Consider the following 25810-nt stretch of genomic DNA (forward strand, 5'->3'; position numbering starts at 1 on the left):
CTGATTAATTTAGGAGCTCGGTCTTCTCGGGCTCTTCCCCCTCCTTTGTTTACCGAGCCAGGGAGAGGTAAAACTGCTTGAGAAATGAACCTTTTCGCTCCCAGACTCGTGGCGCAGGGCTTCTCGCGGGAGGCAGAGGTGACACTGCTGCCCTGGCCGGGGGACACTGGGGGCAGCGGCACAGGCACTGGCACCCACTTGGCACCACCTGCACCCAGGTAGGGGAGCGGGCTGGCCCTGGGGGAGGGCGGGCAGAGAGGAGGAGGAGGATGATGATGATGCTGATGATGCTGTTGTGCCAGGCTGTGATGAGCCACCCCGAGCCGTGCTGAGCCGTGCTGAGCCGTGCTGCTCCAGCCTCCCAGGGGCTCCTCTGGAGGTTTTCCTTAGCAAGGAAATGGTTTATATTTTCTCAGTGAGGAAATTCAAGTGAATTTCCGGGTTTGTTTATTTGTTTTGGCGCCGGCTTTGGAAACACTCCAGGGATGTTGGCTAAATAACAGCTCGTTAATTGGTGGTGCTTGGCTCCCAGCCCCGGCGTGGGGACGGGAAACGGGGCGGGATGGGCTGTGGCCGCCCAGGCTGCTGCGGAAGCGCCGCTGCTGCCCTGGCCTCGGCAAAACCGCTTGGACTCGCTGCAGAGCCCTCGGCTGCAGCCGGGATTGCGCGGGGAGGAGCAGGAATTGGCGCCACAGACCCAGGATAGAAAAAAGAAATCAAAGACTAATCCTAAAAACTCTCCTTTAATCTTGGCGCTTCCAGACCTATGCTCCCTTTCATCTAGGACTTTGCTGCTCTCTAGTTATCCTACAGTTATAGAAACCACAAGGCTAGGAGAGGGGAAGAAAAAAGACTAAATTAATGAGCAGGTAAGCAGGTTTATTATTTAGTCTGATCCTTCCTTCCTGCTGATTGCCCTGAGCCAATTTGGGAGGCAGAGGCCAGCGTCAGCTTTGTGACAGACGGTGTTACCCCGCCGGATAATTTAAACTGGAGGTGCGGACGGGGCGGGAGGAGCAGCAGAGCACCGGGGTGCTGAGCCCGCTCTGGCTCTCGGGATCTTTACCGAATCTTGTCTGTCCTGTCACTGTCCCGTGGGCACTGCCCGGTGGTACTGGGTTCTGCCCCCTCTCCTGGGCCCAGGACCTGCTCCTCTTGCTTGCCCAGACTTCTGCTCCTAACGAGGTTTGTTCCAAAGCCATTTTCCTGCTTTGTTTCTGTCCACCTGCCGCCTCCTTTCAATCCAATTAGTGCCTTGGCGATAGTTCCCTGGTGTCAGCGGTGGCGTTGGTGTGACCCCCGGCTCGGAGGTCCGGCCCTGGCACCCCGGTCGGCACCGTCTGACACGTCCTTCGCTTCATCTCCACTCGCCAGAGCTGTTGGGGCTTCTCTGGAGTGTTGGTGCTGTCTCCAAAGTAGAAAGCTTTTCAGTTACAAAACTTATTTTTTTTTTAAGGCTCGTGAAAAGAGGGAAAGAGAGAGGGTTGGTTTGTTTTCTTCGTTGTGCGTAATTATTAATGGCCTTTCTTTTTAGCAGAGGTTTGTTAGGCTCACAAGAAGGGGGGTGCTGGCAGGCTCCTGCGCGGGGTGGAACCGGTGGTGGCGGTGAAGGATGCCTTGTGTGTTATCAGTGGCAGAACGCCTCTTGCCACCCCAAACAGCAGCACGGGGCTGTGCGGGGCTGCCCGCAGATCCAGTCTGCATCCTGCAAGGCCGGTGCCTCCGTCCCTGCATCCCGGCACCGCCAACGCAGCGCCCGGTGTGACCCGCTGCTGCACCCGGAGCTGCCGCGGCTGGCGGAGCGCGGTGACGCCGCGGTGCTCAGAGCCTCTCGCACCCACCCGCAGGTGGAGCAGGAAGGAGCCCGCGTGGCGCGGCGCGGGTGGCAGAGCTGCTCTGGGCAGAGAGCTCAGCGCATCCCTCCTGTACCCACCCGCAGGTGGAGCAGGAAGGAGCCCGCGTGGCGCGGCGCGGGTGGCAGAGCTGCTCTGGGCAGGGAGCTCAGCCCATCCCTCCTGTACCCACCCGCAGGTGGAGCAGGAAGGAGCCCGCGTGGCGCGGCGCGGGTGGCAGAGCTGCTCTGGGCAGAGAGCTCAGCGCATCCCTCCTGCACCCACCCGCAGGTGGAGCAGGAAGGAGCCCGCGTGGCGCGGCACGGGTGGCAGAGCTGCTCTGGGCAGAGAGCTCAGCGCATCCCTCCCGGGCACCAGCGCTCACCAGCTCTGCTGGAGCAGAAAGCAGAAAATGGGACAGATCCCCGGGAAGCCCAGGGCTCAGCATCACTGGGAAACGTGCGGAGCAGGGCTGCAGATGCTGAATACGGGAAACCCACTGTCCCTTGAAAGGGAGAAATGAGAAGGGAGAAAGCTGGCGGTGGATCTTTGCAGAGCAGGAGGAGCGGGCCCGCGGCTGCCTGGAAAGGACAAGGTACCGTTTGCTCGGCTGGTGCTTTCTTGTGCTGACCCCGGGGTTTGTTCTGCTTTGAAGAAATCCACTTCCTCAGCCAGACCCGCGAACCAAGTCTTCTCTTCAGAACCATTAACACTCTTCATCTGGTCCACCTGCATGATCTTTCCTTCCCCACCGCGCTGAACGGCGATGGACCGGCCCCCGGCGCCCCTGCCCGGGCTGCGGCTCTTCCCCCGGGAAAGCCCGGCTCAGACTGGCAAACGCCAGAATTAAAAGGCAGCTCATTTAAAAGTGGTGCAGGAGCAGCAGTTTGGTTACCTGGGAAACCCGTGGCTGTAGGGTCGTCCTCCAGTAATAGCGCGGTAAGGAGTAAACTAAATATTAAAGAGAAAAGGCATCAAACCTGCAAGTTCTCAGCTGAAGGTAAAAACCAAACCAAACCAAACCCAAGCAAACAAACCCACAACCACCAAGCCGTTACATGTGCAGCAAAGACCCCTTTTCCCCTTTGCTTTGCATCTCGGAGGGAGTGCGGCGGCAGGATAGAGCCCTCCATGACCTCAGGCATCCACACAACAGTTCAGAAAACCTTCGTTTACCAGAGGCCACGGAACATCTCGCGGTGCCCATTGCAAACTTCAGATCTATTGAAAAAGAGCAGCGTAATGGACGGGTGGGAGAGTGGGAGACAGGAAAGCATTGACCCTGGGCCCTGGTGACAGCAAGGGATGTCTTGAGAGAGCAAGAAAAGACAACTACGACTCCCGTTAATGTGATCTGAAAGGGGAATTCCTCCTCGGCCCCAGAGCTGTGAGGGCAAGGAGCGGGACGCGGCACACGGGCGGCTCGAGCCGCGGGTGCTGCAGCAGGAGCCCTTTCCGTGGGAAACTTGGCGTCTAAATTACATTGCCCATCTGGGGATCCTGGAGTAACCTGCGAGCTGCCCTGAATTTTCCTCTTCTTCCAGCCCCCAGCAATGAAATCTGATAATTATTGCCACGTTATGAAACCTGAGGCTTGTGCATCGCACTTGAAAAGGTGCAAGGGGGCTGGAGCTGCTCTTGTCTCTGTTGGTGTAAGTTGGGACTAATTCAGGAGGAGCCAGCGTAAGGGGGTTTGTATTAGAAGGTACTCTCAAGGAACTTGTACTCTGCATTGGATGGGTAGAGGGCATGGAGCAAAGCAAAGCGAGCACAGTGCCGTCCTGCAGCACGTCGCCGGGCACACGGTGCTGCGGGGGCACTGGGGGTGGCACAGCAGCGCAGGATGGCAGCAGCACAGGATGGCACCAGCGCAGCATTGCGCCCAGGGCCACTCTGGAGCGCGCTCTGGCGATTCCGTATGCACAGGGTGTCGCTTTGAACCAACCGGTTAGAGTCACTGTGATGAAATTAGAAGCTGTATAACACCGGGAACAGAGTAGTAAAAGAGCCTAAACCTCCCTGGCGGTTCTGGTTGTTAATGTCTGCCTGTAGCTTAATTACATCATCAATTCCATTAAATAATGCAGGGACTAACTGGGCTTTAATGAATACATAGAAAAGAATAAATTGGGCTTACGGTGTAACTGATGCCCCTTTATGGAATCAGGAGGAACTGGAACGGAGATTCAATCTCTGCTAAGTACAATTAGGGAAATAAATAAATAAAACTTAAATGCCTGACCCATAGCGGCTCCAAAGCCTTGGGGTGGCTCGGGGGCGGCCGTGCCCACAGGCTCTGACCCCGGGCAGCACATGGGTCAGGGGTCCCCAAAAGGGGCCCGATGCCCCGAGGCTCAGTGGGAGCTGTGGGGAGCCGGGAGCAGGCGGTGCCAGCACCTTCCTGACTGATACGACTCTGGCTCTTTCTGTTCTTGTGGGGGTTTTTTGTTTCTCTTTTTTTCAACCTCCACATTGCACTGAAAGATGTGTTTGCTTTTTTTTGCTTAAGCCGCTCCACACTGTTTGCTCTGGCGGTGTAACAGCACAGGCCACATTTCCTCCGTGTTGACGAGGAGCAAACAGCCCAGCGGAACACGAGTTCCCGGCAACGGGCGATGTTTGCCAAGGAAATCCAGCGGGTTGTGGAGCGCTCGGAGCTGCGGCCTCAGCGGAGCGGGGGCGATGCTGCTGCGTGCTCTGTCGCGATAACGCAGGAGGGATGCGCGCTGGCACCACGCGGTGCTGGCGTTGGCATGGGGCGGGCTGTCTGCAGTGGGAACCACGACCGGTCGAGCTGGGGGTGATCGGGAAGGAACAACATGGGAAACGCTCCCATCGTGAGCACACTGCCCGGGCTGCACCTGTTTGCTTGACAAGGCGATGGCAGCAAGACCCGAGGTCCTGGACAGCATCCCCTGCTTTGGCAAGCGTTGCGCCACCGAGTCATCAAGTGTTGGTGTTAATTAGCAAGGAGAGGCTCTTCAGCCCCTGGTTTTCCCTGGCTGGCACAGCGCGTGTGGCCGTGTCCTCCCTCTTACCGGGACGCGACGGCTGCTGCCAGCGCCGGGCACAGCAAACAGCAGCGGGGCGGGAGCTGGCGGTGCCGCGCCGGGGCTGTCACCTCGGGCTCCGCGCCGGCGCTCACCACACTTCCCTGGCTTAATAAACCACGTGGGGAGCTGAGGCAGAGAGGTAACGAGCGGTGCTGCGGGGAGCAGCGAGAGCCCCCGGCTGCCGAGCACCGACAGCCTAGCGTGCCGTGAACCCCCCTGCCCTGCGAACCCTCCTCTGCTGCTGCGGTCCCAGCTCTTGGCCTCACCACAAGCTGCTCCCGGGCCCCTTCTCAGTAGGCGACACTGGGTTTTTTTCCCTTTAAACCCAGCTGAAATCATCGTTTGCTGACAGCTTGAGCACACATGTGGGCATCTGCACACATAGATGTGCTGCTTCCTCCTCCCGGGGTGAGGGGCTGGGGGTTCCCCTGGCTGCGGCATCGCCCGCGGTGAGGCCGGGCAGCTCTTGCTCGCATTGCCTGCTCCTCCCTGCCCGTTCTGGCGTGGGCAGCAGCCTGCTGCCCTCCCCGTTTCCCGGGATATAATATCCCTCTTTCGGCAGCTCCCCGTGCCGAGGCGGAGATGTGGCGAGCGCGGCAGTGACCGATGCGCGGGGCTGATTGTCTGTATGGAGATGCTGAAAGGGGTCGCGACTCCCTAAGTGCTCGTCAGGATGAAGGATGACAGCCCCAGACAGCGAGACACTTCCCTGCGCTCCCGCTGCTAATGAGCGCGCGGGCAGCCGGCGCTGCCGTGCTTGGCTTTTATTTTCCCTCGGTTATTTCTTTCCCTATTTATTTGTTTAATTAATGTATTTATTTTAGGTTTCTCCCTCCCTCCCCCCCGCCGTCCTTCCCCTGCCTCCTCTCTGGCTTCTGCAGCTGTTTGTGTTGGATCCTGAGCAGTAAGCGCTCTGAAAATTTAATTAGGCGGTTGGACGAAACCCGAAAGCTGAGTCTGTGCTGGGACTGAGCTGCGAGAGCCCCCAGCCGCCCTCTCCTAGGGCCACTTTGCAGGGGGACACAGGAACCCGTGGGGGACATTGCGGGTTCCCTGGCGATGTCACCTGCTGCTCACAGCAGCCTGCGCCCACACCTTGGCACGGCGCTTGACCCCACCGTAGGGCTGGAGGGGCTTTTCTTCCCTGCTCTATCTGAGAAATAACTTTGGTCTTTTAACTCCCTGCCTCTTTTGATCTTTCTTTTTTCCCCTTCTCTTTATCACCGAACAATAGGACGTGTCCTGCTTGTGTTCAGTACGTGATCTTGCGTTACAAGAGCTCGACGTCAGTGGGAGCCACAGGGAGCATGAGGATGGGTTGGGAGGATGCAGGGGGAGCTGAGAGAGGATAAGGAGGGGTTTGAGGAGAAGAGGATGGGTTTAGGAGGATGAAGATGGGTTTGGGAGGATGAGGAGGCGATTGGGGGGATGCAGGGGGAGCTGAGGGGAGGATGAAGATGGGTTGGGAGGATGCAGGGGGAGCTGAGGGAGGATGAAGATGGGTTGGGGGGTGAGGATGGGTTTGAGGGGAAGAGGATGGTTTTAGGAGGATGAAGATGGATTTGGGAGGATGAGGATGGGTTGGGAGGATGAGTTTGGGGGCACGAGGATGGGTTTGGGGGACGCAGGGGGAGCTGAAGGGACGATCGCCCCCTGCCAGCCCTGGGTAGCAGGTGGCCCCGGCACAGTGCGCAGTGGGGGAACCACATCAGCGCTCTCTTCGTTTTCTGGTGAACTCGTGCATGCTCGAGGAAGCACCAGCGCCGCCTTCCCCGGCATTAGCACGTAAGGGCCTGGCGTGTGAGCAGGCAGTAACGAGTTACTCACTGATTGACACTTGGCTGTTGGGGTTTTTCTTCTACTGTAAAACAAGTAAAAAAGTGCCTGGCTCTGTCTCGTCTCTAATTTTTTTCCAAGGCTCAGTTAGACACAGGGACTCCAGTGTGAATAAACTCAGATTTATGTCCCCATCAGTCGGATCCTTAAACTTCCTAAGTACTCAAAACACAGACATTTTAGCTTGAAAAATTACCAGGTTTGTCTAAAGGAAAATTTCTAACATAAACCAGGAAACTCATTTGAAGGGAGAAATTCTCCAATGAAGCGAGGCCAGGCAGCCGTAAAGCAGTGAAACCGGGCACGGAGGGGATGTCGGACGGGACTGTTGGACGGGACTGTTGGACGGGACTGTCGGACGGGACTGTCGGACGGGACTGTCGGATGGGAATGTTGGACAGGACTATCGGACGGGACTGTCGGACGGGAATGTCGGATGGGACTGTTGGACGGGACTGTTGGACGGGACTGTTGGACGGGACTGTCGGACAGGTGCCACAGCCAGATGTGTGTCTGTTTTTTTTACATTTTTATAACCTAGATCAGATGATAAGAGAATATATGAATGTATTGAGGGGGGGGGTCCGTCAAGAGGAGGGGAACTTTGCTTCCAGCCTCAATGTAATGTGGAGCGCTACAAAGAAAACACTTTTTTTATTTCTAAATCAAGCACTTTAGGGTGACACATTTATTGCTGGCGAAGAATGACTCAAATAGACATTGTGAGCTATTTACCTTAAAAGCTTTTTTTTGAGTTTGGGAAAAAAGAGAGATCTCAATACCCCTTTCTATTCTTCTCCACGTTCCCTTCAAAGCTTTGAGAGACGATGGGTTTTCCGCTGCTAAGTTCCCTTTCTGGTGTTTCCAGGGCGCCGAGGCCGGCGGAGCCGCTTCCAGCAGAGAGAGGAATGGGGACCTGGGGCTTCCCCGGAGCAGCCACCTGTAACTGACCCGGGGAGCAAAGCGCCACGTGCTGTGTCACCCTGGGACCCGCCACGGGAAATGCCCCCTCGCTTGGGTACCTGTCTGCCCAGAGCCCTGCGAGCCCCCGAGCCCGCTGCTAAAACCTGCCCAGCTCCTTTGTCTCCGGAGGAAAGAAGGTGCGGAGAGGATGATGATGGTGAGAGGATGATGATGGTGAGAGGATGATGATGGTGAGAGGATGATGATGCTGTGCCTGGCGAAGCCGTTGCCACAGTGCACAGGCAGGGAGGTGATGGGCGGGATGGGGGTGTTTGGCTCCGTGGCAACGTTTGGGGTGAGAGGTTTTGGGGTGTTGGGAGATGTAGCCATTCGGGAGACCCTGTTGCTGCCGCACAGCTCACAGAGACAAGGCGCTGAGCTCGGCAGCGCGACAGACGTCAGAGCCGGCAGCCTGAGCCCTTCGGGAAGCCGTGATGGCTGCTACAAGGTCGGGCGATGTGAAACAGCTCATTACGCTGCTCAGACACTGAGCCCTGTCTTTAAGCGATGCCTTTCCGTGTCGGTTCTGCAGCCGCCGCGGTGTTGGCGGAGCTGTCAGGGCTGCCCGGGTAACCTCTCCCACCAGCTGCGCCAGCGCCTCCCGCAGCCCAAGGCACCGCTCTCCTCCATGGCACCGCTCTCCTCCATGGCACCGCTCTCCTCCATGGCACCGCTCTCCTCCATGGCACCGCTCTCCTCCCGCAGACCGTGGCACCGCTCTCGTGGCTCCTGCACTTGCAAAAAATAACCCAAAAACCAGAAAGGGACAATAGACCTTCCCTGGTCAGGCTGCAGAGAGCGTCTCTGGTTTTACACCACGGGAATTGTGTGTGACTCCAGGGTTCCATCCCAGCAGCACAGAACTGGTGTGGTCGGTGCCGTTCCATGGGGGCTCAGGGGGTCCCCATCGTGCCACTCGTGATCCCCCCTGGGCATCGGCCCCAGGGAAGGACGGGGGACCAGGCCAAGGCTGGACCTGAACCCTTGGTTGACCCTTGGCCGCCGCTCGTCTCTAACCGCGAATACCCATAGTTTGTCTGTGCTGTGCTGCATTTCCCATTGAAAAAGCATGAGCTTTTCAGCTCAGGTACTCTCTTTCTCCCCTAGATTACTGCATTTCTCTTGCTTTCCCCCCTTTCTGTTCCTTTTACTCTGTAATTGGATCATTTGCAGTTTATAGGAAGGATGAGAAACAAAAGGTATTGACAACCTAAGCATCCAAAATTATGTGTCAAGCTCAAAAAACACCAAGATGAAAAGAAAATCTGAATCCTCTTTCTTTGCTTTCCGATTTCTGAATCTGCGGAGCTCATTAGTTTCTCATGTTCGGGGCTTTTTCTGTGCCTGTGGAAACTAGAAACCTACTTTTCGGAAGAGCTGTAGTCGGTCGCCTCCAGCGCTGGGGATTGATGGGAAACAGCTGCTAAAGCCCGTGGTAACTGTTCGGCGTTCAACCTCTTCTCTGGCTTTGCGTTCAGTCCCAACGCTTTTCACAGGGGCCCTGTAGAAATGCGGTCGATTATTGTCTGGAAGCGAAGGGAAGGAGTTTTTAACGTGCGTTACCTCTGCTCGGAGCGAGGGGCTCGTCACCCACCGGGCGGCACCGCGCCGGGCGCCGATTCCCAGCACATCCAGGGCTGCGGTTCCGAACCCACCGCTGCCTCTGCCGTGAACCGAGGCGCCGCCGCTCGGCGCAGCCCGGGCTGCGGAGCGTGACCCGCGTTGGCCGCAGGTGGGTGCCGCACGGGGCCAACCGGCCAGCCCGGCCCGCGGCTCCCGCCCGCTCCTGCTGGCGCGTGCCCAAGCCATCCATCTCGGCAAACTTCCCGCCGGGGGCTGCCCCATTAGTGGCAAGGAACTAATTATTGCTGTCAGCTTTAATAAGAAAACCTCAGTTGAAAGCTATTCCCCCTCCCCCCGCCCGCCGTAACTTTCCAACCTTGTCTAAATTACCGAAGTCAAAACTAACTTCTAAATTGAGTAATTCCAGACATTTGTCAGACTCCAAGAAATGCTTTAATTAGCGCTGGTTAATAAAGTGTTTTGGTAATTAGGAGAACATTTGTCCTGCCTGTGCATTTTTTTTCCTCTTGCTTACGACAACTCAAAAAAAATTAATTGGAGTCCAGGCTTCAAGAATTATTGGGGTTTTTTTTTTTGCTCTTCCTTTGTACCACAGTATCGGTGAGAGTATTCCTGGGTGTTAGTGCAAGTCGTCTCCACCGATGGGGTTGGGAAGCTGTCCCTGCTCTGTGTGGTTGTTGTCCGGAGGTGCGAGCGTGCGGGGGACTCGCGGGGGGCCGGATCAGCCGCAGCAGCTGCTTCCCCGCGGGCGCCGGGACGATGCGCTCGGGAGCGTGTCCTGGAGCTTCCCCTTCGCTTCCAGCCCAGACCCTGTCATTCCACCACAAACCGGTGTGTGCGCCGCCCCGTCCCCGCCGCTGCTGGCTGCCACCAGGCCCACGGCGCAGCGGCTGCCTCGCCACCGTGTCTCGTGTTCGCTGCCCATGCTGCCCGTGCCCCGCGCTGGCTCCGGAGTGAACGACAGCTATGGAACAAACAACAGCTCCAGAGCAAACAACAGCTATGGAGCAAACAACAGCTATGGAGCAAACAACTCCAGAGCAAACAACAGCTATGGAGCAAACAACAGCTCCAGAGCAAACAACAGCTATGGAGCAAACAACAGCTCCAGAGCAAACAACTCCAGAGCAAACAACAGCTATGGAGCAAACAACTCCAGAGCAAACAATGGCTATGGAGCAAACAACAGCTATGGAGCAAACAACTCCAGAGCAAACAACAGCTATGGAGCAAACAACAGCTCCGGTGTGGAGATTTTCCACTACAGAGAATTCTTCATTTTCACTGGTCCAGACAATCAGGACCCTGAGCAGCCCCATTGTTAGGTTGGTGCAAAAGTAATTGCGGTTTTTGCGTCATCAAAATGCGCTGTTTGATGTTGGAATACCTTCTTAAATAAACGTAATTACGTTATACATAATTTTAATGAGCTTTTCTCACTTTCTGGGGGTTTTTTGGGACTGACTGCTTCTTGTTTATTTCATTTTTTGTATATTTCTATCTATTATATATTTCTCTTATGATCAGCACTTTCTCGGATGTACCTGCCCTTCGGTTTGCTGGGTGACGGGGAACAGGGGAGCGGGGCTGGCGGGAGGGGTTGAGGCAGCCTTGGTGCTGCAGGAGCACAGCTGCGTGCTGGGAGGGGATCTGCAGCAATGAGGGGCTGCCAGGGCTACAAAAAGGCCGGTGCTGGGGGGTGTGCAGGGCTCTGGGGGAGGTTTGTGTGCTGGAGAGAGGAAAGATGAGTCGTGGCAGGGTTTGAGAGCAGGCCGTTGGTGATACAGCAGCCACACGTTCTCTGGAGCGGGTGATGGAGACACAGCGAGCCCGGGAGGTGAGTGTGGTGTTGGGCACGGAGCTGTGGGCTCCCTGGGGCTTGCTGGCCCCGCGCTCCTCTCCGGGTTTCCACCTCGTGTTTGTTCTGCTCCTGGAACAGCTTCTCTGCGCCTGCATTGCCTGCAGCTGTTCCAGCAGCTGACAGCAGCTCGCTCGCTGGACAACAGAGGGGTTTGACAGATGCTTGTGCTACAGGTTGTTAAAGTGTAAGGCCCAGTTACTCTTGAAGATATCCTCACGGAAAAGTCTGCCCTTTTCGAGCTAAAAAACCTGCCTAGATGTACCTCGCATCTTGCCAAGCGTTTTAGCGAGAGCCAAAAGGCAATGGAGCTGCTCTCAGCACATCCTGGGGCTTGTCCTAGCTGAACACTTTGCATTACTTATTGCGTCTCGGCCTTTTCAATCAATACATTAAGTGACTCTGCAATTAATTTGCTTGTCTGGGTTACAGCAGTGTGGGAATAACGAGGGGTTTCTGCTCTGGGTTGGGCTGATGGCAGCCAGGGGCGCGGGCAGCCCGACCCCTCTGGCTTTGCAGTCCTGGAGCCCTTATCTCACTGCACCAAACCCCCAGCTGTTGTGCCCGAGGCTGCTGGCTCTGTGCAGATGACGTCCCGTGTCCCAGCCCGGGGCTTGGCAGCTGCACACAGCTCGTGGGGACGTGGAGCTCTGCAGAGCGGTGCCAGGGAGGGCAGGGCTCAACCCCCGGCCCCCGCGACAGCCCAACAATGCACAAAGACCCTGGGAGTTAAACCCAGCGCTTTCCTGTCCTTTAACCCATGGTGATATGTCACTGATCGGCACAATTGGTTCTAATAGCTCCCCAGGTAGATTTGGGAAAGCAAGGAGTTGAACATAAAAATCCCTTTATTATTGCCATTTTACTTTTATATACCCATCAAGCTTTCATATTTAATCTCCTACATCACAATACCTGATCATTTTTAACATTTGACATTGATAAAGTGCCCGCTGCTATTATTCTGACATACTATAAAACATTACACCCATTTGCAATAGAAAAGGCAAAGAATCAATACCCAGCCCCATTTTCCAGCATGGCAGTAAATCACGGGGAGCCTAACAAATTGTTTTAAATACGAGCACCTTCAGAACCAATCAAGAACCCAACCAATCCCCGTCCATTGTCATATGTGTCAAACATCTTTGGTGTTAAGCGGGCACGGGGGTGTTCACCCAGAAAGGGCCGGGCTGCCAAGGAGCGGGTTTGGGGTGCAGCTGGGGGACCGGTGGAGCCCCTTTGGGCGGATGTCTTGCAGCTCAAGGGAAGCTCAAGGAGCATCATGCCGACGCTCCTGCTTGGGCCCAGGTCCATGACCGGGTGGTGGCGTCCATCCTTTCCACAGGCATTGCAGAACATGGTCCCAGATGCCTTCTTTTCTTGTGCATGTGGTGCTGGGGAGCAATGAACCTGCTGTAAGCGAGGGTGTCTGTGTTTTCCCAACCGTCGCTCATGGTTTTTGGGGATGCGCCAGGTGCTGGTTGTGCTGGTACAGGTGCTGATTTCCCCCCGGAATAAGGTATCACTGGACATTTCTTACATGCTTGGCCTGGCGTTTGCTTCACCGTGGGTCGTGTGCGTCCCTCGCAGCGCCCCATCCGTCTCCTCCCCGGGATCCTCCGCGTGCGCTTGGGCACAGGAAGGTGGAACGGGAGAAAATGCGTGCAGCTCTTACGTCTGAGATGATGTAAACCTGGTGTGCGTAGTTTAAACGTGTTTTCAGCACGTCTGCTGTCAAACGGCTCCTAAATGATACGGTTTGCCTGGGTTGACTGATTTATAGGAACCTGGCTCCCAGACCCCAAGGATGACATTTTAAACACATCTTCCTTTCATTTGTAAGGGATTAAACGAACATGTTTTGACAAGATTAATCATATGGAGGTTCAGACGATTTCTCTTTGTGGCTTCAATCTATAGCTTGTAGAACTGATAGAATATTATTGTGTCTCATTAAGATAATGCATGGCTGGCAGGCGCCGCGGTACGCGGCAAAACAAATGTTCGGGGAGTTCCCGGGCCCCGGGAGGCGATGGCAGCGCCGGCGATGCGGCTCCTCCCCGTGGCTGCTCCCGCTCGCTCCTCTATCAGGCGTGCATCGAACGTCCCATCCCCGACGCTGCCCTCCTGGAGCTCTGAGCCACCTCGTGCCATTGGCATCAGCTGGGAGCGGGAGGCAGAGCCTGATCCTCGGTTTCTCTGCGGGAAGGTGCTCCCTCTTTGGCTGTAAAGTTCCCGGTTTTGGTGCTGGTAGCTGAGCTGCAGGCGGGGTTGTGTCTGCTGCCGTGCGGTGATGCCCCAGGAGTCCGGTCGGGTCTGTCACGTCCTGCAAGAGCTTCTGCAGCTTTGGGCTCTGCGGCTTGATGGCAGGGTCAGATTTACCCCTGGAGCACGAGGTTCTTCAGAGTTTACACTCTCTATTTCAGTTTCATTGACCTCGGGGCCGCTCTGGTGGGCCGGCTGCGCTCCGGGGCCTCAGGGAAAAATAAAGGCAAAAAAGAAATCCTTAAAATGAGACAAACATCTTTACGCCCAGAAGCCTTGCAGGGCCATGAGCGGCTCGTTCTTGTCCCAGAAACGCCTGAGCCTTGCGGTTCCTCGTGCCCATCTCACCGCACTCGTGTTTTCCCCTCCTGCGAAGGCACGGCCGCTCCTGACAGTGTCCCGGGGCACGCGGCCGAACGCAGGCGCGAGGGGACCCTCCCTGTGCTGGTCTCAGCCCGTAGCCATCGCTATCTCCTTCCTGCCCTTGCCCTGGGGCGGCAGGTGAAGGCAGCAACCTGCCAGGCATTCGCTGGCAACTCGCGTTGCTGCATTATGCACGGGCAGAAAAAACAGAAATCAAGGATGAGGAACAGGAAATCATTGCGGTGTTTTTAATCTGAAAGGCGAGATCGAACCGCTGTTTGCAGGCTCCCCTTAATGGCCCCTCAATTGGTAATTAGTGTTATATTATCACATATCTTTAACAGAATATTGATGCCTTTGGCAGAGATATAATCCCGGTGTCAAGAGTAATTCCACTGCTTCCAGAGCGTTGCCCTGATTCCGCACAGGCCCGGCAGAGCCGGCCGCGAGTCTCGGCTGACGCATCTCATATCGGTTAGACGCGGCTCTTCAGCACAAGTGACTCTCGGTGCTTGGGAGGAGCGCGAAGGGCTGGTTTGCTTTGGGAGGAAGGCACAGGGCTGGTTTGCTTTGGGAGGAAGGCACAGGGCTGGTTTGCTTTGGGAGGGAGGCACAGGGCTGGTTTGCTTTGGGAGGAAGGCACAGGGCTGGTTTGCTTTGGGAGGAAGGAGCAGGGCTGGTTTGCTTTGGGAGGGAGGCACAGGGCTGGTTTGCTTTGGGAGGAAGGCACAGGGCTGGTTTGCTTTGGGAGGAAGGAGCAGGGCTGGTTTGCTTTGGGAGGAAGGAGCAGGGCTGGTTTGCTTTGGGAGGAAGGAGCAGGGCTGGTTTGCTCTGGGAGGAAGGAGCAGGGCTGGTTTGCTCTGGGAGGAAGGAGCAGGGCTGGTTTGCTTTGGGAGGAAGGAGCAGGGCTGGTTTGCTTTGGGAGGGAGGCACAGGGCTGGTTTGCTTTGGGAGGAAGGAGCAGGGCTGGTTTGCTTTGGGAGGGAGGCACAGGGCTGGTTTGCTTTGGGAGGAAGGCACAGGGCTGGTTTGCTTTGGGAGGGAGGCACAGGGCTGGTTTGCTTTGGGAGGAAGGAGCAGGGCTGGTTTGCTTTGGGAGGGAGGCACAGGGCTGGTTTGCTTTGGGAGGAAGGAGCAGGGCTGGTTTGCTTTGGGAGGAAGGCACAGGGCTGGTTTGCTCTGGGAGGAAGGCACAGGGCTGGTTTGCTTTGGGAGGAAGGCGCAGGGCTGGTTTGCTTTGGGAGGAAGGCACAGGGCTGGTTTGCTCTGGGAGGAAGGAGCAGGGCTGGTTTGCTTTGGGAGGAAGGCACAGGGCTGGTTTGCTCTGGGAGGAAGGAGCAGGGCTGGTTTGCTTTGGGAGGAAGGCACAGGGCTGGTTTGCTTTGGGAGGAAGGCACAGGGCTGGTTTGCTTTGGGAGGAAGGAGCAGGGCTGGTTTGCTTTGGGAGGAAGGAGCAGGGCTGGTTTGCTTTGGGAGGGAGGCACAGGGCTGGTTTGCTCTGGGAGGAAGGAGCAGGGCTGGTTTGCTTTGGGAGGAAGGAGCAGGGCTGGTTTGCTCTGGGAGGAAGGCACAGGGCTGGTTTGCTCTGGGAGGAAGGAGCAGGGCTGGTTTGCTCTGGGAGGAAGGAGCAGGGCTGGTTTGCTTTGGGAGGAGCGCGAAGGGCTGGTTTGCTCTGGGAGGAAGGCGCAGGGCTGGTTTGCTCTGGGAGGAAGGAGCAGGGCTGGTTTGCTCTGGGAGGAAGGAGCAGGGCTGGTTTGCTCTGGGAGGAAGGCGCAGGGCTGGTTTGCTCTGGGAGGAAGGAGCAGGGCTGGTTTGCTCTGGGAGCGCGCGGTGCCAGAGGAGCTGTGACTCGCTCTGACCCGCGTCTGCTCGTGGTCAGGTTTGGGGGAGCCCTGGGATCCCAACCGCATCCTGGGCATGCAGGAGCGCGGCGGAGCCGGGCAGCGAAGGGCAGGGGGACGGGCGCTGCCCCAGCGGAACCCTTCCCTCCCCGCGGGCCCGGCGCCTCCCTCGTGCCGCGCTGGCACGCCTGGCGCTGATGGATGCGGTGGCGTCCCAGCGGAGCGGTGCGGCGCCTGTTCCTGGTACAGCGGAATGTCAAGTATCAATCACGCGCGATAAACACGGTTTGAAAGCAAAGGACACTCGGGAAGGACAGGACAGAGGAATTTCGGGGCTGATTTGGAGCTCGTGAGTGACATGGTAGCCCTGGAGCAGGACGGTGCCGGAGAGGTGACCCCAACGGTGCCTCCTGCAGGAACTGGGGTTCCGTACAAGCTCAGCACCTTTGTTTTCCCCAGGATGTAGTAATTAGATTGCTGCAGAACCCACTGTACTGAGATAGCTGTAAACTGCCTCCATTGCACGGCTCCCGGATTTATTTCCTTTTTCCCTTTCAGTGCCTTCAGCCTCAATTAAGTAAAACAGCTTAGTGTGTGCCTACGTTACAGTCATAGGCCCATTGACATTTACACTCCAGCATGGGTTTTTTTAGGCACCAGACTGTACGGGAACCTTTAAATAGCCTTGTTTCCATTTTGTTGCGTGTCAGTGCTGATGACAAGGTACAAAACTCCCCGGGAAACGGAGCGAGGAGCCCACGTGTGCACGGGCTGCAGAACCCGCTCCTCCTGCTACGGAAACCTCCCGGAAAACGCGATCCATGGTCTTTAAACAAATCCCCAAGCTGGGAGATGGCGGACAGGACCCACGACCAGGCATTTGCTGCTTCAAAATGCTCCCAGCGAGCTCCAAAGCTGGGATGTATTTAACTTTTAGCAAAACACCAGCAATCAGAAATCTTTTCTTCGTAGACACAAAGCGTCTGCGGCGAGGTCTCCGGGTAATGACGGCGATGCACATTAGCATATATTTTCCTGAGAACTGAACTGTCATAAGGCTAGCCTTGAAAGCTATTCTGAGTATTTACAGCTTTTATGAGGCCCCCGGGGAGAGAATAATCTTAAAGTACTGCAGACACTGCTCCGAAGAGCTGTGAAAAACATTCAATTTGGGAACAATTCTGCCTCCGTCTATTTTTTGTGCGTGCTCGCTCCCACCGCCGGTTGTTTCCCCGCCCGGAGCCGGGTCTCCTCCGCCATACAGCGGGTCGCGGCGCATGGACTGATGGCACAGGCAGAGCGTTAGGGGTGGTTTGGGTGGGGAAAGGGCAGTGATGGTCACAGAGCTGCAGGGAGGGGAGCCACGTGCAGATACCTCCGTGGAAATAAGAAAGGGGGAGAGACATGCAAGAAGACAGAGCAGCTGAATTCTCTCCCGGCAGTGTGCTTTTCACGCTTCTCCAGGAGCGATCGGCGGATTTGTGAGTCTACGTGAACGCGTGTGTCGTGTCTTGCTACCCCATCCGCGGGATTCTGTAACCATGTCAACCAGAAGGGAAGAGAAGCAAAGCAAGCAAAGGGGAAAGGAAAACTCAGCCTGAAAACCACTATCTCTTGGATTATGCAAAAGGCATGAGTACCTGATCCAGCTTCCTAAATTACAGGGTTCTGCAGCTTTCTGTTTCTAGCGGGACGTGGCAGGCTGCACTGATCTGCTGTGCTGCTGCGGGAGCAGGCGCCCAGCTCGGATCTCCGTGTGTTTCTGCTCAGGCTGTCACTGCGGTGCTGCCGAGGGTCTGAGCCCCTCGGTGCTTGGGACGACGGGGTCGTGCTGGCCCGGGCCGGGCGCGTGTGCAGACGCAGCCGTGGGCGCCGGGCGCGTGTGCAGACGCAGCCGTGGGCGCCGGTGCTCCACACGCGAACGCCGTCCTGTCCGGACACTGCAGCGCCTGCTGGTCTCGCCACGGCTGCACTGCGCCCTCATTACTTGATTGCGGCTTTTCTATTACTTAAAAACTTCAGCACAAAGCAGAAACAATCCATTCTGGCCATATTCCCTGGAAGTAAATGAAAATGGCAAGTCGGGAGGCTCTGAGCGGACAGCTTGGACCCAAACGTAACAGGCGGAAAATTCCTCTAGCTGTCTGGTAGATAATTTTTAAATGGGAACAACAGGCATGGAAATGAATAGCAGTTTAAATGGTCTGCAGCCGTACAAACGTCCCCGTCAAGTAGTTTGTTGCACAGAAGCTCAAGCAGAATTGGAGCTACAGGCAGAAAACGAACCTTGAGCTTGGCCTTGTCTCTGCTGTTGGCTCAGCCCGGACCTGGGAGCTGTGTGGCAGCAATTTGAGCAGAGCAGCCTGGGGACGCGGGGCCGGCGGTGACACCGTCCCTGTGCGGGAGGCTGATGGAAACAGGAACATCGTTCCCTGCACAAAATAACCGAAAGGAACAGCAAGCAGGGGCCCTCTTTGCAGGCATCTGCCAAAAAAATAAGCACGTGCTTGAATAGGAGGAGAAATGAAAGAATTCTCGGAGCTCATCTTCGAGGCGCAGCAGCATGAACAGCATGTTTTATTCAGCGAGGAGCAGCTGTGCTACCTGGAGCAGAAATTCAGCTTGTTGAGGCCTAATCTAGGTAGATCAGTGAAGCTTTGGAGAGTCTAAACAGCCGGAGAGCAGGAGATCTCCTCTTTGTTGCCAGCGAGATGCTGCTGCAGAGGGGGTGATGTTCTGCCTGCGTCCTTCCCAGCGTGGTCCCGGTGCAGCCACCGCACACGGAGCCCGCCCTCCGGTTGGGGTTTGCTCTCTGGTTGGATTTTCACAGTGCCGAGACCCTCGGGGGGCGGTTGTGTCCGTGCCCTCCACAGCCCGACCCCCTCGCACGTGTGGAGGTCCCTGCTGGAAGGGGGGGCTGGCACACAGGGACGGGGTGTGGATCCGGCAGGGAGAGTGGAGAGGTGGCGAAACGGTCACAGCGATTTCGGCTCGCGAAGGGGACAACATCTGCTCCCAGAAACGACGCTGAGCCGAGTCCAGATGCTTGCTGGTGCAATTTTCCTCTCCTCATCCGCAATACCCCCGGCACCCCGACCGGCAGGGCCAGGGCAGGACCCGGAGGACGTGCTGCTGTCCCCAGCTCGGCTGCAAAGTTCCTGCTTGTCCTCCAGCTCCCAAAGCGCCAACAGCTCCGTTCTGAGTCCTCTCTTCAAATCCCAACCTGGGAGTTTCTCTTAGCAATTTCAGTTCGACTTTTCCGGTGTTTAAGCCGTGTCCCCGTAGGCTGAGGACCAGCGCACGCTGCTCCCGAGCTGCACGTCCCAGCGCAGATCCTGGTCCTTGCACGTGTGGCACAGCCCATTTCTGGCTCGATCTCTGTGTCTGTGTCGGAGCGGTTGCGTTGGTGGGGATGGATGGAGACAATGGGGCACGAAGCTCATCCCAACCGGGCTGTTGCATCCAGCAGAGAGGGGCTGGTGGCAAATGGCTCCCTGCGTGAGCAGTGGTTTAGGGGACACAATGTAAAGCCAGGATGATTAATGTATGTGACTTCTCTGGCATGCTGGAAAGGATAAATCAGGACGGGATGGGGAAGGAGGGCGTGAATGCAGAAGGTGCCTGCGTGGGGCTGCTGTGGAAGCAGGGGCAGGGTCTGGCCAGGTCTTCCCATGCCGTCCCATGGGCACGCGAGGGTAAATTATGGGCACAGGAGGGATCCAGGCGCCCCTTCCAGACCCCCGGGAATCACCCGTGAGGGTGTGGGACGCAAACGGTCCGTGTGCCTGGGAAGGGGAGCAGCAGAGGGGAAAGGCAGATTGTATTACTGAAATTTGCCAGAGCGGCTCTTTAATAATGTCATTCATCTTTCTGTCAAACATGTCACATTAGTGCGGCGAAAAGGAATTTTGAGAAGATGAATTAAGACTTAAATACATTAAAATGACTTAAGGAATATTTAAATACAATACCATTTATTTTTTGTGCTGGCGCCTCTGCCGTTTCGGAGCCGGGACAAAGGCTGCGAGGCGGGCGTGCGGCTCTGCATCCGCAACGCCGCTTCCAATAGGAACGCGACTTACAGCAGCCTTTTCTTTGCTCCGGAGATAAGCTGGATGCAATTAGCTGGCACGGAACCGTCGCCAGCAGCGAACGCAGGAGCCGAACCCCCTGCAAAGCTCCTGCGTCCCCGCTCCCCTCGCGAGGAGAGGGAGATGATGTGCCTGGCATCGGCGGTTTCTGAATTCCCATCTGCTGGAACCTTTCACCCGAACCTTCCACCTGCAGCTTCATCAGGGGGACAAATGGGAGAAAAGAGATGGGGGGCAGGGGAAACCCCAAAAGACAAGGAAACTGCCTGGAGCTGCTGCTTGTTCTGCATCTTAGGGCTAAGAACAGCTGGGCAGAGCTATTTATTGCTCGTCAGTCTCATGGCAAGGGCTTTGCTTGACTTCAGCCTGGTTTTGCTTCTCATCCCTAAGTGCTTCATCAGAGAGAAGCCGCAGGAAAATGCTGAGAGTGACTCAGCCTCTAGGAAATAAAACTGGGGGGGCAGGGGGGTGATGCCGGAGCAGAAAACTCGGTGAATGGAGGATGCGCCATGCTGCAAAAATGGAACTTTCCCTGCTGCCCAGCGCTCCTGGAAAGCATTCTTTACCTCCCCGCGCCTGTAGGAAGCATTGGAATTGCTTCCCAAAGTCTCTAAAGGTTCTTTGTAGCCAAGACGTGTGGCTGCTCCTCTGCGGCAAGGAAATTAAACCCCGACAGCGATGGGTGTGTTTGCCCTGGGGGGCACGGCGGGCGGGTGTCTCTGGGAACATCTGTGCCTGCACCTCCATCGCCTGCGGCTCCGTCGCGCTCTGCTCCTGGTCCTGCCTCCCGGGCAGCCGCACGGTCTGCGCAGGGGAACGGTGGCAGAGCTCTGGTCGGCAAGGAGGGGGCAGAGGACTCGGTGCCCCCAGGGAAGCGTTTTCTCGGCCTCCCCCTCCCAGGCTCGGCCCAGCCGGGCGGAGGGCAGGGACGTTTCTGTGCCGCTTGGGCTGGTGACCTTCTCGCCATCAGAAAACGTGTCCTTTCTGAGAGCCCTCTGCCTGCAAACATCCCCCGCCGCCGGCTCAAACGAGGCCAGAGGCTTTCTCTGTGCGGAGAATGTCATTAGGGCAAACCGCTTTTCTAAGATCACAATTCTCCAACTATTAAACCGCAGGTGCAGCAACTCCGGCTTTGTCTCCTCTCCTAGAGCCGGCTATTACCGGGCACGCTCATTATTGTACTGTGCAGAAATCCCTCGGAGTTATTCCAACATATAATACGTGTCAAAGCGCAGAGAGACCCCGTTGCCATGCTGCATGTTGATGGAGCCTCGTCCCGGGGCGGGGGGAGCTGGCAGCCGGCGCCCTGCGCACCGCCAGTGCTCCCGCTCCCCCGCCGCCGTCGCTCCGCACGCCGCCTCCTGCCTGAGACGCGGGCTGACGAGCTAACAGATGTGACAAACAACCGGTACCTAATTGGTGTAACTTGTCAGAGGCGCTCTGTGCTGCAGTCGTGCTGCAGTTTTGGCTCCCCTGATCTGCGCCGCCGGTCTCCGCAGAACACGCGGGCAGGATCTGAGCGCACGTACGCGCACAAGCGCGCGGGGAGCGCGGGAGCTCGCGCTTGTCTTCCCCGTCCTCCTCGGAGGTGTCATCCCCCAGCCCAGCCGATGGGGCTGGGGACAAGGTGACACAGCCAACCAACCCGGCAGAAACCCATCACTGCCTGGGATGCGTTTTCAGTTCACCTCAGATGAGCTTTCCCCCTTGCCTTTATCTCATGCCCTTTGCAGGATTTCATCAGCTTTAGAACATTTTTCTTCCTTTTCCTATGATCTGTTTTATGAGGCTTTAATTATTATTGTTTATTGTTATTGTGTTTTAATTGTCTATTTGGGTCCCTCTGAGCCCTTGAGTGAGTAATTTATAACTAACATTATTGCAGTTATTACTGTTATTTGTCTAGCCCTCTTCTATTCTCCACATCTCCCCTCTGCCCCTTTCCTCTTTTCCGAGGCTGTATGTTAACCTCCTTCATCTCTTCCCTCAGTCACATCTCCAAACCCCCTCAGCTTTGCTTCCACTCGGCTTCAATGTTCTTTATTTTCTTGCTTGTAGTGAGGTGCTTTGAGGTGTAAGCGACCTGGAGGAGTCACTACCAGGTGTAGCCCTGCAGTGACGGAGCACCCAGCCTCGGGCACCACCTTGGAGCGCAGCGTGCTGCCGGTGAGGAGCTGGGGTGGGCGGTGGGGTGGGCGATGGGATGGGTGACGGGATGGGTGACGGGAAGGGTGATGGCTGTCCTCTGGGTGAGTGAGCACTGGGGACAGGGGCTGTGGGGACCGGCGAGGTGTGGCAGTGAGTGCGGATAACGTGGCCGGTCCCCGGGGGATGCTGGGGACAGGAGAGGGGGTGGATGCGCCTCCTCGCAGGGCTCAGCTCCTGAGCTTTGCTTTGCTCTGCTCTGCTCTGCCGCTTTGTGTGTGACTGGAGGGCCGGCCGTGGTCGGCTGCAGGGCCGCAGGAGCGTGCGTGGGTGCGGAGCCGTCTCTCTGCCCCGGAGCCGCAGCCGGTAGCGCCCGGATGGCTCAGTTCATCTCTCCGTGCGCTCGCTCTCAATGAATGTCTCTGCTAACGAGCTTGCTGGCAGAACAACTGCGTGGACAGCAGTTTTGCAGCCGGTGACTGCTAGAAATGAATTTTTAGCTCACAAAGACGAGGGCTGTCGACTGCAGCCCCGTGGTAGACGTGCCAGCCCCATCCCTGCCTGGGTCAGCCATGCGCTGACCGTGGCATGCAAGGGAAAAATGGTCAAGTTCTGCTCCCCAGCAACCGGAGAAGGGAAACGGAGGGAAAAGGCACGTTCTTGTTGGCTGGGCACTGTGTGCCAGGCTCTGTTCTGCCCTGTTATGGGAGGACTGAGCTGGCCCAGCACCCCGCTCCCTCGAGCCCCGCAGCGTCCCCCCAGCCCCGGGCCCGCGTCTGGCAGCGCTGATGAGCAGGGAGCAAATCCCACTGCTCAGCAAGCCCGCGTCGCACCTCTCTCTGCAAAGAGCTGCTTAGAGCCGGATTAAATGGGTTTTGGGAAAATGTCTTCAGGATTGGAGCTACAAATGGCTTTTTGATCAAAACAAAAACGTTCATTTTGAAAACCAAAACTGTTTCATTAAACATGTTGGGGCTTTGTTTGTTTATGTCAGGAGCGATAGGCTTGCTGGGGTCTGAAAATTGAAAACGTTAAAGTGTTCTCCTATCTCTGACTTTCAATGAAAAAGCAAATCCGTTTGAAAGGTGATATGGAAAAAGAAGAGCAATTAAAAATTTATTGCCCGGGAGAAAAAGGAGCTATTAGAATGATGGGAAGAAAGTTCCCGTGTCTCTTTTCAGGCAAACTTCTCTGACCTTTAAAGGCAGGAGATGGCATCTGGTGTGAATGGAGCCGCGCGGGGTCCTTTTCTGTCACTTGAAGCTGGCGAGGGGACCCGGCCCTGGGACACAGAAAGGCTTTGCTGACACCTGACATTTGAGGCACCCTGCCCTTTTCCACAGGCAAACTCCTCACAAGTGTCTCCACGAGCCATCCTCGGGCTGCAATCCCCGCTCCCGGGAACCGAGGGACTGTCCTGCAGCCGCCTCTGTCCTCATGGCGCCCAGGGACCGTGTCACGCTGCCACCCTGGGACAAAGGGACCGCGGCCCTTCCGCACGGAGCCTCCCAGACCTGCAGCCAGGAAGTGTAGAGGAGGGACCAGGGACACAAAGGAACATACTGAAGAGAAATGGGCGATGTCATTAAAACGATAAATCCACGTGCTACAGAGAACTGGAATGCAAACGCAGGCATGCAGAGCAGGACAAGGCCCAGAACACCAAAGGAAAGGCAGATGGACAGACAGACAGGCAGACAGTCCCGCGTGGTGGGACACGGTGGGATCTGCAGCTGGGACCGGCTGGGATCCGCCTGCCAGCAGGAGAAGCCTGCGCTCCGAACCAGACGAACCCAAAGGGCCCTTTGCAGCGCGGAAGCAGCTGCCTCAACTAATTAAACACGAGAAAGTCCAGCCAGACGAGCGCGGTGGAAACGGCTGCGGCCGGCGGGAGCTGGAGCGGATCACGCTCCGCGCGGCGCTGCGTCCGGCTCCACGCGCCTCCCCAGCGGGTCCCCGTGCGTTCTGCACCCCACGCCGGGTGGCCGTGCCCGCTGCTGAGGCTGCTCCATCACTCCTCAGTTAATGCCTCCTGGGGAAGTGGGGTAAATATTTGTTGGCAGTGGTTTTGCAAATCGCCACTTTGCAGAAGGAAATAAGAGCCATCCATTTGTGCTAGCGCTATTAAAGATTTTCTATAAAGTGCCTACATTTCCAGTCCGGCCAAATGGATTTCACTGCAGAAAACTGCTGGGACAGAGAGGCACAGCGGAGGAAAATATCATATACAATGATTCACAAACACATAAAAACACCCTTCCCAGCTTGTCTATTCTTCCCCTGCACAACAAGCACCTTGTGACTCATTCTCCAATGTATGGACGCATTTGGAAATGAAAGTTGGATTTGAACGTTATTCATTAAGACCTAGGATTAGTTCTCTTCTCCATTTAGCTCCTAAAAGCTGGCATGCCAAGTCAGCCTAAACCGCATTTTAAGGCTGTCTCGGTCGCAGGGCAGCTCCAGCAGCCGCGCTGTTTGCCTGCATCAGTGCTTCTGTGTTCGGCTTTTTGAAAAAAAAAAAAGCAAGTGTAATTCCTTGCATTGAATTAATCAGATATATTAATCAGATATCTGAAGGTAGGTGGAGGGAAAAACATCACCGTTTTTCTTGGCAGGCACACTTAACTGGAAGGGCCATAGCTCTTCCCGCAGACGACGAGATGATGGTGTGAGCTGATACAGCAAGGGGACGGAGGGCATCGGCGACTGAGAGCGCTTCAACGCCCCCGCCCGCCATGGAAACCCGAGATACGCGTCCCCAGCCAGTGCTGGCGTGCAGTCACACGTGGGTACAACATTATTGTCACAAACACATCGAGTCCCACCTCGGGAGAACTGCTGATGAGAGGCTGCGTCCGCTGTTCCGCGCTCGTCAGGCACCGAGCGCTGCTGGATGTTGCAGTCCCAGGTCCCATCTCCTGACGGCGCGGGGCGCTTTGGCACAAATGCGGGGAGGACGTGACCACATTTAGGCGATTTCTCAGCTGACCGGGTGTACCCACCCTCCCCGTGCTCAGGTCTGCGCGGGGACGGGACGGGACGGGACGGGACGGGACGGGACGGGACGGGACGGGACGGGACGAGCGGGGAGGTTCCTGCTCACGGCGCTCTGCCCGCAGGACGTGCCCTCCGTGCCGAGAGTGCTCCCAGGCCGTGAGCGCAGCCGTTCCGAGCGAGCAGGCGGCAGCGTTGCCGTGTGGAGGGTGTGGAGGGCTCGCTGCCAGCGCCTGAGCCAGCTACAGGCCAAGGCGGCAGCTCCCCTGCATAATTGGGCAGGGCCAATACCTCTGTGAGAAGCACAAGCTGCTTGCGGGCAAAGAATCAAAATTCATAGAATAAATTATACGCGCTAAATTATTTGCCCAGCTTTGTTGATTATCTGCAGTTAAGAAGTTGGAGGGAGCTGAGCTCCTCGGCACATAAACACCAGACGGATGCTCGTTGACAGGAGGTGCTGGGGCTCCGACAGGGAGGAGAGGAGAAGCTCCAGCCTGTGGACCCCCCTGTGGCTCCGGTGAGCCCCCCAACATGGTTTGAGTCCCCCTAGCAGCCCGTCCTGGCTTTGGGGACCCAGTCCTGGCCACCCCACAGGCACAGATGAAGGCTCATGCTCCTCATCGTCACGGAGGGGCCACGCGGTGGGTCGGGCACGGACGGGCTGTGCCTGAACCCGGTGATGAATCGCAGCTTGATGACTTCCCCTCCGTCAATGGAGCTGAACTGGCTTGGGGAAACTGTTTGATTTAAGAAGAATAGGCCTAATTTTGGAAGTGCTTCATGCCCATCAATCTAAGTGAAATTCATTTATCTGAGGCACAGCTGATACGTCTGCCATTTACATAGTATTAAGTGCCTCCCAATCCCTGATATATTGGAGCTCCCAGCGGGGGGAAAAGGACAGTGTTGCTCTCCCCACTTTGCAGGTGGAGAAGAGGATTTGCAGCGCAGTCGAATGAGTCAGTGGAGTCAGAGC

At 56.5% G+C, this 25810-nt stretch overlaps 1 protein-coding gene and 1 long non-coding RNA gene across 5 annotated transcripts in view; one reads left to right on the plus strand and one right to left on the minus strand.

Annotated features, from left to right (window-relative positions):
- PAFAH1B2 (platelet activating factor acetylhydrolase 1b catalytic subunit 2) overlaps nucleotides 1–25810 on the minus strand; it is a 457510-nt gene that overhangs the window by 160433 nt on the left and 271267 nt on the right. The window lies entirely within an intron of this gene.
- Nucleotides 622–24835, plus strand: LOC136111398 (uncharacterized). 4 transcript variants are annotated; one of them, XR_010652751.2, is made up of 4 exons: nucleotides 622–869; nucleotides 7590–7841; nucleotides 21748–21855; nucleotides 24453–24835. It is a non-coding gene; the product is annotated as an uncharacterized lncRNA (long non-coding RNA). The 4 variants fall into 4 exon arrangements; XR_011735655.1 differs by having other exon boundaries at nucleotides 7590–7821; nucleotides 23178–24835; XR_011735654.1 differs by having other exon boundaries at nucleotides 7590–7821.

This window comes from Patagioenas fasciata, chromosome 24 (genome assembly GCF_037038585.1).
Source record: "Patagioenas fasciata isolate bPatFas1 chromosome 24, bPatFas1.hap1, whole genome shotgun sequence".
In the NCBI taxonomy this organism is placed as follows: domain Eukaryota; kingdom Metazoa; phylum Chordata; class Aves; order Columbiformes; family Columbidae; genus Patagioenas; species Patagioenas fasciata.